We start from the raw sequence: 16,264 nt of genomic DNA on the forward strand, positions 1-16,264 counted from the left end.
TCGGCCTCACCCCCTCTGTCTCCTTATTGGCCAATGGCTCCTGCTGCAGTCTCAGCCAATGAGGAGGGGGAGTCCTGGGATAGCCAATACTCCCGTGCACATCGCTGAATCGAGAGGGGGCTTGGCTGAGTACTGGGGGGCTGGGGGGGGGGGTGCTGCACAGGGAAGGTTTTTTTTCTTCTTGCATAGAATGCATGAAGGTAAAAAAACATTAAGCCTTTACAACCACTTTAAGTTGAAAAAAAAGAGAGGGGAAAACAATTAACCAGAACACATCAAAACCACATCAAAAATGCACCGGAATGCGTGAAAACCATATGGACTGCATTTCTATGGTGTGAACCGGCCCTTAATGTATGTTTGGTAATTTCCCTCCTGCATCAGAATCAGAGGTTTTAATATTACCAACAAAAGGTAGCGTGGTGGTCAGATACAATACAGCACTGCTGGCTATAGACCCGAAATACTAAGCATATACAGTAGCTTGTGCTTTCTGTGTACGTTTTATGTTTAATTTTCAATTTGACCAGCGTCTACCCTTAAGGAAATTACTTAAAGGTGACCTATGTAGTTTGCCTGGCAAAGCTAGGCTCCATGTACCTTGTAGAGTACATGCTGGAAACACATGAATGCTTCCTCTCAAATACATCTTCATTAAAACTGGTGAAGTAAGTGTGAAGGAAGCAGTGCCTTTCTTGATATGATTGCTTTCAGGCCAGTTTTCTAACAAACTCAGAGGAAAGCAACTACAACATCTATTTTCATACAAGTGCAATGTGATTTGAAAGCAGTACTGCAAACATGAAATGCAATATCCTGAAAAATATATTTCCCACAAGACAATTCTAGGTGGATTGATGGGTTGTCCTCATTCTGTTCACATTCTGTTGCTTCCTGCACGTTTTTTTTTCCTGTTTGATTGTTGATCTATATAGTTTTTTTTTCTTTTATAACTGAAACAAATTATAATGGTCCATCCTGAAAATAATAAATAGCTTTCATATTAACTTGAATGTTTCCATATATAGTGTTTAAAATATTTATTTAAGTATTTATTGTATATAAGGAATAAAGTCTTTATTGGACAAAGATGCATATGTAATATAGATTGAAAAAGAATGCAGCACTTATCCATTTGCATTGTGGCTGTCAGTGATACAAATGTGGCTGACATTGTGGATTTTTAAAGCGATAATAAAACCAAAACCAAAAATGTATTCACAAAAGCAATGAACACCGCTCCAGGTTGGTCCCCTCTTCCACTACCACTCACACCTTGTTCTGGGTGCTAGCCCTGTCTGCACCAGACTCCAATAGACAAAGAAACATCCAATGGCCGCACATCCAATAAAATCGCCTTTATTGGAAATTAATTCTTATAAAATACTGCCACAAAACATGTCAGGGAATGCAGAACTCCAGCTAATAAGTTTCACGTGCCATTATGTGGCACATGGGTGTCACCCATCCTCTGGAACTCCCTGCCCCAACCCATCAGATTATCACCTACTCTCCTCTCCTTTAGGCACACCCTGAAAACCCATCTCTTCAGGGAAGCCTACCCCACCCCCTGCTAACCTGCCGACCTCCTCCACTCTTCCTACCACTCCATCCCCCAGAGCTATCTCCTCCTGTGCCACCATCCCCTCCCTCCTAGATTGTAAGCTCGAAAGAGCAGGGCCCTCGATCCCCTCATGTTTTGCATTGTATTGGTATTGTTCTGTCACATGTTCTGTCCCCCTTTGTAATGTACAGCGCTGAGCGAACTATTGGCGCTTTATAAATACTGTATAATAATAATTAGCGCTTTTGTGGAAGTATTTTATAAGAAGGAATTTCCAATAAAGGTGATTTTACTGGATGTGTGGCATTGGATGTTTCTTTGCCTATCAAAAATATATCATGTTGGAGCTTACCAATCATCAGATGAGGTGGCTGCATCAGTTTTATTTTCTTTGGCTTTTTTCCTCTGTTTTCATCTGATGATCTAGCCAGTAACACATCTCCCGTATTAGTGAGACACCACTCTGGATGAATGAGCACAGGAGGCGCAGCAGCATTGTCAGTCGGGGGTAGTGTTAAATGTTCTAGCAGATTTAAATACACTAAACACATTGAAGCCAAACTCCAGCTCACACTTAATAATCAGTTACAGAAAAAAGTTTTTTTCCTTTTGGGATAAAGGTTTTAAAACAGTAGTAAACCAAAAAAAAAATCTAAAAAATATTCTCCCTGCAAGATAAGAGCATAATGTGCTAGTATGCATCACATACTAGCACATTATGAAAGACTTACATGAAAATGAAGTGCTGCCATGGCTCCTCGAGGCTTCCATCTTCACTCGGTCTTCCTTCCAGGTTCACAAGCTGTGGACATCCGACTGGCCGAGCCACGATGTTTCAGCCACGGCACAGCTCTGTCAATGGATTGCATGCCATCCATTGAAAGGGCAGTGCGCGTGTGCCGGAGATGTTATCTGTGCTTTTCAAGTGAATATCTCCTAAACGATGCTCATTTAGGAGATATTTACAGTACCAACAGGTTATTAAAGGCTTACCTGTAGGTAAAAGATACAAAAGTGGGTTTGCTTCCACTTTAAATGAATAAATAAAAGCTAATAATTTTAATCACCCCTGCCAGTGGTTTTTCTCATTCATGTAATCCGGCACATTCTGCTGGAGAGCTTGAACTTCTGAAAAACAACAGACTTGCTGGTTGGTCACCAGATGACAATAGAAGAAAGAAAGGCTAAAATAGAAAACAGCCATAATATCTGAGATTTGGTAAGCTGCCATATAATAAATATTTGCATGTGGGTCTAATACCACTTTAAAGCTGTTGTAAAGGCTCAAGGTTTTTACCTTCATGCATTTTATGCATAAAGGTAAAAAACCTTCTTTGTGCAGCATTCCCCCCCCAAGCCCCCCCAATACTCACCTGAGCCCCTCTCGGTCCAGTGATGTGCATTTGAGTCTCGGCTCTCCTCATTGGCTTCCTTCTGCTGTCAATTGCAGGCAATTAGCCAATGAGAAGAGAGGGGGCAGGGCTGAGCCGTGCGAATGAATACATGGAGCAGCTGCTTGGAAACACGCCCTCTTGGGTTCCCCCAATAGCAAATTGCTTGCTGTGAGGGCACCAGGGGCAGACTGACCATTTGAGCACTCGGGCACTTCTCGAGGGCCTGGGGTCAGTAGGGGGCCCCATGAAATGCCCCTGGTACCTTTTTTATAGGCTTTTTTGGGTGTGCTTTGAGTGTGGGAAAGGACACAGGGGCCCCATGATCCCCTATTGCCTGGGGGCCCATGAGTTGTCAGTCCGCCCCTGGAGGGCACCTGACAGGAGGGAGGGGCCAGGAGCTCCGGCAGGGAACCCAAGAAGAGGAGGATCCAGGCTGCTCTGTGCAAAACCACTGCACACAGCAAGTAAGTATAACATTTTTTTTTCAAATATAAGCCTTTAGTATGACTTTAAGTGAATAAAAGGATACACACACACAAATCAAAAGCATATTGTACCAATCAGTACAGATTTGCACACAAATACTTAATCACGTTAACAATTATTGATAGAATTCAGAAATATAAAAATTGAACTAACTTGATACACACTATACAATTTCACAAAAACATTATAACATTTCAACTAAAACAAAAATCAACTTGAACAGTAAAGAATTATTAAAACCACAATTGCTACTAATAAATACAATGTAGCAGTAAAAATATAAAATGTATGTAAGCAAAGTCTTTCAAATAAAATGAACAAACTGGAATTGCTAATAAGTGGCAAAGATATGACATAGTGGAAACAATGGAAAACTAGCTTAATGAAGGTCAAACGTGGATAATGAATCTGAAACATTTGATTTACCTTACATAAAACAAAAGGGGGTAAGGCTTAGTTGTTTTTAAAATCCTAAGACTAAAGTGTATCATATACATAAAGATTCCCCCATTCACACTAAACAGTGTGGATGGATGAATCTCCCACTGCAATCTATTGTATGCCTGTCACAATATTTGAACAGTGTCTGCAAGTTCTGTTCATACATTTTTTTTTCTGCCTGGTTTTTTCAATTTCTCAGTCAAAGTTTGTCAAACTGGGTGGTGTTTGCAATGTCTCCCATGACCAATGAAGGCTACATATTTACCGTATATATTGGGGTTTGTCATAAGATACCTCACATAAATTATCATTCTGAAGTTCAAATACAAATTGAAAGCAAACAGAAATGGAGTAATTATTATGGGTGTTATCCAAAGTGTGCATGTCTGGGAACATTTATGTAACAGTGACCATGAAATGGCAATAATTAAAGTGGTAATCTGTAAAATTCTAAACAAGAGAGCTTAAAAAAAGTGTATTTTACAAAAAGCAGTGTTTAAACAACTCAGAGAAGCACTTACATGAGAAAGTATATTGGTAAGAAAGACACCTGGGGGTCTATTTATGAACAATTTTCTATAAGAACGTGACAAACATTTGAACAGTTGCAACAAAAAAAACTTTTACCTAATAGGTTTTTTCCTATAATCATAAGCGCCATTTAGAGGACATAATGCTGCATTTGTCCTGAAATACCTCAATCCGAAAAATTCTGCATTATGGCCACTGGATAGAGCTGGTGATCATAGCAAACGATCATATTAGACAAAGTACAGTAATTTTTTGTTGAGAATATTTGTCACATCCATACAGAAAATGTTAAATAAATGGGTCTAGAATTAAAGAGGCCTTTAAAAAAATATTTTAGATTTCAATATTTTTATTGCAAATCTGTAAAAAGTAGTATACAGAAAAATAGAAAACATAGCCCACCTACATGGTGAGTTGTGGCAAACAATCAGATTCATGGAATATATAGGCACATAAGAATACATCAACCAATGATGTTATAAACAATAAAACACAACCCCTATAGGGTGGCAAGTATTCCATTGGTTCGTAGGCATGAGCAGTTTCATCTAACCAACTAACAAAAATAAGGAAACCGAGAAAAATAAACAAAAAGAGTTGAAGAAGAGTATAAAGAATACAGTGAGGAACAGAAGTATTTGAACACCCTGCACTTTTGCAAGTTCTCCCACTTAGAAATCATGGAGGGGTCTGAAATTCACATTGTAGGTGCATTCCCACTCAGAGACAGAATTTAAAAAATCACATTGTATGATTTTTAAAGAATTTATTTGTCTTGCACTGCTGAACATACAGTGGGGATCGAAAGTTTGGGCACCCCAGCTAAAAATTTGTATTAATGTGCATAAAGAAGCCAAGGAAAGATGGAAAAATCTCCAAAAGGCATCAAATTACAGATTAGACATTCTTATAATATGTCAACAAAAGTTAGATTTTATTTCCATCATTTACACTTTCAAAATAACAGAAAACAAAAAAATGGCGTCTGCAAAAGTTTGGGCACCCTGCAGAGTTAATATCTTGTACTGCCCCCTTTGGCAAGTATCACAGCTTCTAAACGCTTTTTATAGCCAGCCAAGAGTCTTTCAATTCTTGTTTGAGGTATCTTTGTCAATTCTTCCTTACAAAAGTCTTCCAGTTCTTTGAGATTTCTGGGCTGTCTGTCACGCACTGCTTTTTTAAGGTCTATCCATAGATTTTCAATTATGTTGAGGTCAGGAGATTGTGAAGGCCATGGCAAAACCTTCAGTTTACGCCTCTTGATGTAATCCCCCGTGGATTTTGAGGTGTGTTTAGGATCATTATCCATTTGTAGAAGCCATCCTCTCTTTAACTTCAGCTTTTTCACAGATGGCATCAAGTTACCATCCAAAATTTGCTGAAATTTTATTGAATCCATTTTTCCTTCTACTCGTGAGATGTTCCCTGTGCCACTGGCTGCAACACAACCCCAAAGCATGATTGATCCAACCCCATGCTTAACAGTTGGACAGAGGTTCTTTTCATTAAATTCTGTGCCCCTTCTTCTCCAAACGTACCTTTGCTCATTCCGGCCAAAAGTTCAATTTTAATCGGTCCACAGAACTTGCTTCCAAAATGCATCAGGCTTGTCTATATGTTCATTTGCAATGTTCAAACGATGATTTTTGTGGTGAGGACGTAGAAGAGGTTTTCTTCTGATGACTCTTCCATGAGGACCATATTTGTACAAGTATCTCTTTATAGTGGAATGGTGTACCACAACTCCAGTGTCTGCCAGATCTTTCTGGAGGGATCGTGCAGTCAAACGTGGGTTTTGAATTGTTTTTCTCACAATCCTGCAAGCTGTTCTGTCTGATATTTTTCCTGGTCTTCCAGATCTTGCTTTAACTTCCACTGTTCCTGATGACTGCCATTTCTTAATTACATTCCGAACAGAGAATATTGACATCTGAAAACGCTTTGCTATCTTCTTATAGCCTTCTCCAGCTTTGTGAGCGTCAACTATTTTCAGTTTCAGTTTTCTAGACAACTGCTTAGAAGAACCCATGGTGCTGATTGTTGGGGCAAGGTCAGATGAGTCTGGGCATTTAAAACCTTTGAGATTGACATCACCTGGTCTTCCCAGATGATGATTGAGAACAATCCATGACACTGGCAGGTCTCAGCTTTGCAAAGGGGGCAGTGCATGCTATAAATTCTGCAGGGTGCCCAAACTTTTGCAGACGCCATTTTTTTGTTTTCTGTTATTTTGAAAGTGTAAATGATGGAAATAAAATCTAACTTTTGTTGACATATTATAAGAATGTCTAATCTGTAATTTGATGCCTTTTGGAGATTTTTCCATCTTTCCTTGGCTTCTTTATGCACATTAATACAAATTTTTAGCTGGGGTGCCCAAACTTTCGATCCCCACTGTAAGTATTTGAACACCTAAGAAACAGCAAGAATTCTGGCTCTCAAAGACCTGTTACTGTGCCTTTAAAACGTCCACCTCTACTCCACTCATTAATCGAACTTAGTAGCACCTGTCTGAGCTCTTTAAAGACACCTGTCCACCCCACAGTCAGTCAGACGCCAAATACTACCATGGGCAAGGCCAAAGAGCTGTCAAAAGACACCAGAGACAAAATTGTGGACCTCCACAAGGCTGGAAAGGGCTACGGGGCAATTGCCAAGCAGCTTGGTGAAAATAGATCAACTGTTGGAGCAGTTGTTAGAAAATGGAAGAGGCTAAAGACGACTGTCAGTCTCCCTCGGACTGGGGCTCCATGCAAGATCTTACCTTGTGGGGTATCACTGATGATAAGAAAGGTGAGGAATCAGTCCAGAACTACAAGGGAGGAGCTGGTCAATGACATGAAGAGAGCTGGGACCACAGTTTCAAAGGTCACTGTCGGTAGAACACTACGCCGTCATGGTTTCAAATCATGCATTGCACGGAAGGGTTCCCTGCTCAAGTCATCACATGTCCAGGCCCGTCTGAAGTTTGCCAATGACCATCTGGATGATCCAGAGGAGGCATGGGAGAAAGTCATGTGGTCAGATGAGACCAAAGTAGAACTTTTTGGTCTAAACTTCACTCGTCGTGTTTGGAGGAAAAAGAAGGATGAGATGCATCCCAAGAACACCATCCCTCGTGTGAAGCATGGGGGTGGTAACATCATGCTTTGGGGGTGCTTTTCTGCAAAGCGGACAGGACGACTGCACTGTATTAAGGAGAGGATGAATGGGGCCATTTATTGTGAGATTTTGAGCAACAACCTCCTTCCCTCAGTCAGAGAATTGAAGATGGGTTGTGGTTGGGTCTTCCAACATGACGACTCGAAGCACACAGCCAGGATAACCAAGGAGTGGCTCCATAAGAAGCATATCAAGGTTCTGGAGTGGCCTAGCCAGTCTCCAGACCTAAATCCAATAGAACATCTTTGGAGGGAGCTGAAACTCCATGTTGCTCAGCGACAGCCCTGAAACCTGACAGATCTAGAGGAGATCTGTGTGGAGGAGTGGGCAAAATCCCTGTTGCAGTGTGTGAAAACCTGGTCAAGAACTACAGGAAACGTTTGACCTCTGTAATTGCAAACAAAGGCTTCTGTACCAAATATTAACACTGATTTTTTCAGGTGTTCAAATACTTATGTTCAGCAGTGCAAGACAAATAAATTCTTTAAAAATCATACAATGTGATTTCCTGAATTTTTTTTTTAATTCTGTCTCTCAGAGTGGGAATACACCTACAATGTGAATTTCAGACCCCTCCATGATTTCTAAGTGGGAGAACTTGCAAAATCGCAGGGTGTTCAAATACTTCTTTTCCTCACTGTATATTGGGAAAAAAAAAAAGAAAAAGAAAAAAAAAAGGAGAGAAGAAAGAAGGAAAGAGGAAGGAAAGAAAAGAGAAGAGGGTCAGCCTAAATTTTTTTTTTAAATGGATGGATATATAAAGAAATCATTTAAATTCTTACTTATAATCCCTAATGATATTGTTTTCGTGAAATTACAGGAATGTGATAAAAACATGTTAATGATATTAAATTGACTCTCAAAAACGTTTTACAAGTATATTAATGTGAAAGATAAAACTGAGCATGTACCCTATAAAGAAAATATAGTTACAAAGAAGATCTTATTTCCTGGTGCCAAAATTGCAGCATACATGTGATAGTTGCCCTGCCGACTTCCACCCACAGGACCAATGCAAAGCTATAAAGAGTTAACGCCCAAATAACAGTCCATTCACCTTCTGCAGAGATGTCAGTCAACATGATAGGCAGGACAGCCAAATATGGCGTGTTCTTTCAGCACTACTGATGGGCTTACTTTGGTGGGTAGCTTTCTAATTTTCTTATATGATAGGATTTGCTGAAGCTTCCCACCCTGGTAGCTAATTATTGATCCATCTCATGTTGGCACCAGGAAAATGGAAAATTGTATCAAATACTTACCATAACTTTCCTTTCCTGGCACCAATTCATGGCAGCATACTAAACTCCCCCAGATCATCTTTAACTGTGTACAGGGAATGAGCTGTTGTGTGGCCTTTAACTGTTTATAGCTTTGCACTGGTCCTGTGGACGGAAGTAGGCGGGGCTACTACCACATGTATGCTGCCATTGATTGGCACCAGGAAAGGAAAATTATGGTAAGTGTTTGATACAAACATTTTCTGTTTTTTTCATCTGTTTGCACAATGCCAAAATACATGGCATATTCTAAGGAAAAAAGTTCACATACCCATTAAAGCCAGGTAAGAAAATACTGTTATAAAAAACATACTGAAGCAAGATCTGAAATTTGTATTTTTCATAATTTTTTCATTAATTTGCATTTTTTTCTGTCAGGCTTTCTGTATGAGTGAGCAAATACCCAACAACTTCCATTCTACTATCCAAGGCAAATAGCCCTATTGGCCATTGGGTCTATCTCATGGGACAGTGAAATAGCAATTAGCAGGAGGAATACTGAAATTGTGAAAAATTTAAATTCTTACTACAAAAAAATGCCTACTTTGCCTATCTCACCCCCTTTTTGCGGATTCTATGCACTTTTCATGAACTATGTTGGACAGCAACATAATCAAATGCATTTGCTCCATGTCTTGCTCTGTGGTTCCATGAACCAGCAGGGATTTTAATAGTAAAAGTGTGAATATTTGCCTAGGGGCCATCATCCCAAAATATAATCACAGCTAAAACATAGCACAAAAAAAGGGAATTCAAGGACTGCCAGGCATGTAAGAGTAACACCACATAAAAACAATGCTTACCAGGCATGTAAAAGTAATATCAGATAAAAATCAATGTTTACCAGCCATGCAAGAGTAATATGACAAAAAAAGAAATGTTTACCAAGGATATAAGAGTAATATCATATAAAAAGCAGTGTTTGCCAGGCATGTAAAAGTAATATCACATAAAAAGCAATGTTTAGCCAGCCCTGAAGAAGCAGACTACTGTATTCACAAAACGCATACATTATTGTGATTTTTCTAAATTGAGCTATTTGTAAAAAAACGGTGCTTTTTATGTGATTTTATTACTCTTACATGCCTTGTGGTCATCCTTGAACTCACATTTTTGTTTTTGTGTTATGTTTTAGTGTTTTGGTTGTGGTTCCATGCACCAGCCCCTACATCACTACAAGGCACAATAACAGATTTCAAATGATTGTGTGTAGGAATGTTCGTGTGAAGATTTATATGAAAATTCTTCAGTTCATTCAATGAAAGAAAAAAAGTTTTCTTTTAACATTCGATTTTGGAATGCATGGACTTTCCTAATGAAAACCACATTCACTGAAATGTATTCATTCCATCCTATCCTTCTGATTTCTTTGTAAATGTGGTTGAAAACGAATGCCAATTTGACCCCACTAACCATTCGAAAACTGAACGGATATCCTTAAAACAAACTTTAATAGGCTATGGCCAGCTTTAGGAACCAGTGGAAATATTGACAGCACATTGTGGGGAACAAAGCATCCCACACCCACAAAGGTATGTCAAATGTTTAAGTTTCTTTGGTGGACAGAGTTTTTTAAAGATATTAAGCATTCCATGAAGAAGATAAGTAAAAAAGGGATTCTTCTTTTACAAGGTGCTTCTTATTCATGTTTTTTTGGATAGCAACAGAGTCACTTTAACTACTTTTATCTGACTTGTTTGCAATCAACTGCAGCAGTAACTCAGAGAAGTACTCACAGAGTTGCCACAGTGTACTTCCTGAAGCCCATGCTGTTTGTTTTTTTACTGCCTCCTGTATCACTAGTTCCATTCCATATTCCAAGGCATGCTCAAATCTGATTGGTGGCTGTGAGAAAATTGTGCCTTTTTACCAGGTTTCCTGTATGGAAGACAAAGCAAGAAGCCTGCTTTGGTTGTATTCTAGGATTAGTTTTACTGCATCTAAAAGAAGGCTTTAGATCAACAAATTACTCACTGAGGCATGCCTTCTGCACAGCTATGCCTGGGTGAAAAATTTGTAAAGAGTAACTCCAAGGCACAGAAAAAATCATCAGTGAACTGGTAGGGCTATCCATAAAATGCAATGGTATGTATGTAGAAGGTAGGCAGGTGACACTCTCTCCTTGTTACCCTACTCGTTGGGCGCCAAGTGTGGGTACCATGAAAGGCCTACTCTGCATATTTTCAGATAGGATGAAGACTACTGAGCATATCAGGGATTATAGTAGCTGTAATAAACTGCTTAATCCCTGAAGAAGAGACCCAACCCAGCCACATTCCAAGATTTAACAAACTGAGGTTTAATCTTAAACTGAGAAAGGGGTTCTTTACTGTTACAGCATTGAAAATGTGGAACTCCCTTCCCCAGGTAGAAATATAAGCAAATATAAATTCAAAAATCCATAAAACAATGTATGCAGCGCTAATAAGTATAGAACACATTCACATGAATGAATAAGACAATGAATAGGCATATATAAATAAATAAATGAAATCAAGTGCAAGAAGGCGTGACTGATGTGAAAGAGTCAATAAAGTTAGTATAGCAAGATAATCGTGACTCCTGTGATGGTGGAAATAGGTGTAGATTGCACTAACCAGATAGCAGAAGTGCTTGTGCATGGAGTAAATAAGACCTACTCCTGGGTCTCTGGATCTGGAACACTTGTAGTGGTAGTGGTCATCTGTATAACAGCCACAAGGTGTCATGCATCATGAATCCAGGGACAGCCTCAAGCAGTACCAATATCAGCCACCCGGGGGATCATCCAAGAGATATGAGCACATTTCATCAAATGTACTGATGGAGAAGATAGGTTTGTGAGTGTAAGAGAAAAATCTGAGACAAGAGAAAAGTTTAGCATGCCCTAGGAATTCCAGATCTGTGTCGAAGGAAAAGTCTATTATGTCTAGTCTAAAACTTCCCTTCATATTAGAGACTGGAATTGTGTATGTACAAGGCCAGGAATGAAATCTGGGTTCCCCAAAATGGGTAACAGTGGGCTGAGAGATGGTGAGAGTGAAGTTTTCCTGAATACACTTGTAAGAGTCTAGCCAATTTTACTGTAGGTCCTATGAGCCCACATGGAAGAAAAATATATTTGAAATATATTTTAAAAATATTCTTCCCGAATATATTAACATATATTTGAAATCCTACAATTTTGGCCATATTCAATATATTTCAAAACATATTTCGATTAAAAAAATAAATAAATAAATAAATATATATATATATATATATATATATATATATATACGTACATACACTGTATGTTGAAATTGTTTTTATTACAATATATATATATATTTTATATATATATTATATATATTTTAAAAACAAATATACTGTATGTCTTTAAAAATACAAATCTACATTTTTGGAACGCATTTACAAATATATGTAAAAATATATGTTAAAATTACTTTTTTATATGTTAAAAAAATCTGAAGAATTTATTTAAAATATATATATATTTAAAAAAAAAATATATATATATATATATATATATATATATATTTATTGAAATATATTTTGAAAAATATTGAATATGGCCAAAATTGTATCATTTCAAATATATGTCAATATATTTGGGAATAATATTTTTAAAATATATAACAAATATATTTTTCTTCCATATGGGAGGGGCTGTGCATTAGTTGTTGTTACATCAGGGATAATATTGTGTAGCCAGGGGAGACCTGGAAGTGAAGTCTTCACAAAAGCTTGTTCTTGTTGTTTCCAAGTGATGTCAGATGATGTAGCCGGAAGTTCTGAATCGCCCTTCTTGGAAGTGGTTTATCCATCTGTGAGATAGTGAGCTTTATAATTTTGCTGCTGGTTGTTTTTAGCTGCGCTAACTCTGCAATTTTAAATATAAGCAGTTCTATTAAAGTGCCTTTAAGTTCTTTGGAGGTCTTGCACTATTGCTTTATTTTTCTCTTTGTGGTACCATCATTATTGTGCGGAGCATATGAAGACAGGATCTGGGATAGCTGTTCTAAGCCCTGTACGGGTACACTGAGGTGTTTTGTAGGCATATTAAGTTATAAGGATAATGCATTATGTTTATATTTTTATTTTGAGGTAATATGGGAACAAGGAAGAACTGTGCATATCTTTGGACAGTTCACTACTTAAGAAAAATATTTTTTGGACACTGGATGATTTTTAGTGACCTTTTGGATTTATTTAGAAGATTAATTTTCAGATCACAATTTTGGTTTTTGCACGCATAATTTAATTTGTTTTTTGTTTTTTTTTTAATTAATATTTATGTGGCTCATTATCACTGTTTATTGTTTCCAAGATTTCAGGTACTTTATACCAGTAAATAATCCTAGTAAGGTGAACAGATTCATGATAATTGACTGGATAGGAGAAGTCAATGCTACCCTTCAATTTTGGTAAGGTAAGGATGGATCTGTTAGGTCTAGCTTTTTTATTTGCCAGAGTTCTAATATATTTAAAAAAGCATGGGGGAAAACTATATGTCAGGGCTCCGGGTATGACCAGAGGCGTGTGGACTGACACAGGGAAACGCAGGCTTCAGGTATAGAGTAAACAAGACAATTTATTAAAGACTAAACAACACAAACGCAGTGCAAGGTAAACATAACACAGTGCAAACAACCCAACCTCCAACAGATAACTATATATACAAATCGAACGTAGTCGGGCAGGCCGGGTCGGTAGCAAACGGGCAAACAGGGTACCAGGAGCGAGCGGAAGAGTGGTCAGGAATAGCCGAGGTCAGGACAGGCGGAGTTCGTTCAGAGTCAGGATCAAAGCAGACAGGATGCAGGTACAGGGGCTCATGGGAAACATACACTAAGGCCCTGACTGCAGGTCTGGCCATTCCTTAAATACACCTCCTGCAATCAGCCTCAGGTGATGGCTGATTGCAGGAGTGAGCTTCTGGTTGCTAAGAGCACCCGCTGTCCAGCACTGGTACTGCATCCCACAAGGCAGGTGAGTCCCACCACCAGTGGTGAATCCATTCCTGACACTATATTGGTAGTAATGGGAAAAGAAATAGTAGCTTGTTTAGGATGTTTATTTAAACACTGCTGTTATGCAGAGAAATTATGATCCCCATATAGACTAACTGACAGGGTTCCCACCTTCAGTCCCCCCCCCACACCCACTATCCTACACTCCATATCCCTTCATCCCCCATTAATTCACACTCTGTACCCCCTGCATAGGTAGGAGAAAGGGGGAAGAAAATTTTTTTAAGAATACTTAGTGGTAGACTTGAAATCCTTTAGTTAAATATTTGACTGATATTTGAAGGCATGTTGATTCCAATGTATCTGATGTGTGAGGAAGACATTTTAAAAAGGAAAAGTATGCTAAATTTGGTCCTGTAGTCTTTCTGGGATTGCTGTGCTCATGGTCTTTTTCTTAGTAAAATTGATCTTGAAGCTAGAGAGATTGCTAAAATGTTTGATCTCTAAAAGTAAGATGGGGACCAAAATAAGGGTATTAATATAAAAATATTCAAGTCATCAGCATATGCAGCTACTTTGTGGGCCCCCATATTGATGTTGAGACCAGTCATATCTGTATTGGCTCCAATAGTGATTAGGAATGGCTCTAGGGTAAGAATGAAAATAAGTGGGGACAACGGTTATCCCTGCTGGGTGCCTCCTTAACCCGGAAGGGTTCTGAGATTGTTTCCATAATCTTCACTGAAGCAGTAAGGTGGGAGTAAAGGGCTTAAATCCACGTGTTGTGTTTTCCCATGCTTGTATGGGCAAGAGAATTCCCAGCTAACTCCATCAAATCCTTTTGTACATGGAATTAGTGGGATTTGCTTTGTGTGGGTGTAGTGGATTTGTAGTGGATCAAATTCAGATACTCAAGACTTTTTTTTATTTTATTTAATTTTTTTTTTTAATGGAGAAACATGGAAGGCTTAGATGGAAACCAGAAAGTCACGGGAAAGTAATATCGTATATTGCTGCCGCTACAACAACTTCAAGGGCTGCTAGGATTGAGTGATGATGAAACTGTCCTCTAATACCCCCCCCGCCTCAAAAAAGTAAAACATTTTTATATCATGGAGCTGACACATAATATCCTGTGCCATTAAACCGCCGCCATGCATTATGATGTCCTAAAATGTTTGAAATGTTAGAATTTTCAGTTTTTTAATGAGATTGCAAAGAGGGGAAATTTTAAAGGGCTGCACACACTTCATAAAAGCAATGTGGAGGCCACACCAGAGTCTGGGGGGGACATAATGGACTGCGGGAGGGGGGGTTTAATCAGGGCGATTTGAAGTTAACTCCTGGATGGAAATTATTCAAATAGGATTTTTTTTATATATATGGAGTTTACTTGTGTTCCTAAAGAGACAGACCTACTTATCATGCAGTAAATTTTCTCTAGCCCCATAAGCGCTGGAGAGGGAGGGGGTAAATTGGGGGACTTTATATGTGCCACAAACAGGACATGTATCCAGAAAATCAGTAAAAAAATCCAACCACTTTTATTGTACAATTAAAACATCATTAAAATCACAAAAAATAGTTTACATATATGCATGCCATATACGCATGATGAATCGATGCATTTCGTTTTTTCTGACTTTAATTATGTTTTATAATAAGCTCCAAGGATCAGGGCCCTCCTAACCCTCTTGTATTGAACTGTATTGTTGCTGTATTGTCTCCTGTTATATTGTAAAGCGCTGAGCAAACTGTTGGCGCTATATAAATCCTGTATAATAATAATAATACAGAATCTTCTATTTCTCCTATCAGTTCATCCCCACAGTTATTACCTTTTGTACCACTAGCCCCTCCCTCTTAGATTGTAAGCTCCAAGGATCAGGGCCCTCCTATCCCTCTTGTATTGAACTGTATTGTTGCTGTATTGTCTCCCTTTATATTGTAAAGCGCTGAGCAAACTGTTGGCGCTATATAAATCCTGTATAATAATAATAATACAGAATCTTCTATTTCTCCTATCAGTTCATCCCCACAGTTATTACCTTTTGTACCACTAGCCCCTCCCTCTTAGATTGTAAGCTCCAAGGAGCAGGGCCCTCCTAACCCTCTTGTATTGAACTGTATTGTTGCTGTATTGTCTCCTGTTATATTGTAAAGCGCTGAGCAAACTGTTGGCGCTATATAAATCCTGTATAATAATAATAATACCAAATCTTCTATTTCTCCTATCAGTTCATCCCCACAGTTATTACCTTTTGTACCACTAGCCCCTCCCTCTTAGACTGTAAGCTCCAAGGATCAGGGCCCTCCTATCCCTCTTGTATTGAACTGTATCGTTGCTGTATTGTCTCCTGTTATATTGTAAAGTGCTGAGCAAACTGTTGGTGCTATATAAATCCTGTATAATAATAATAATACCAAATCTTCTATTTCTCCTATCAGTTCATC

This window comes from Staurois parvus, unplaced genomic scaffold (assembly GCF_062004578.1).
Source record: "Staurois parvus isolate SC_StPar_1 unplaced genomic scaffold, SC_StPar_1.0 ptg000025l, whole genome shotgun sequence".
Lineage (NCBI taxonomy): Eukaryota > Metazoa > Chordata > Amphibia > Anura > Ranidae > Staurois > Staurois parvus.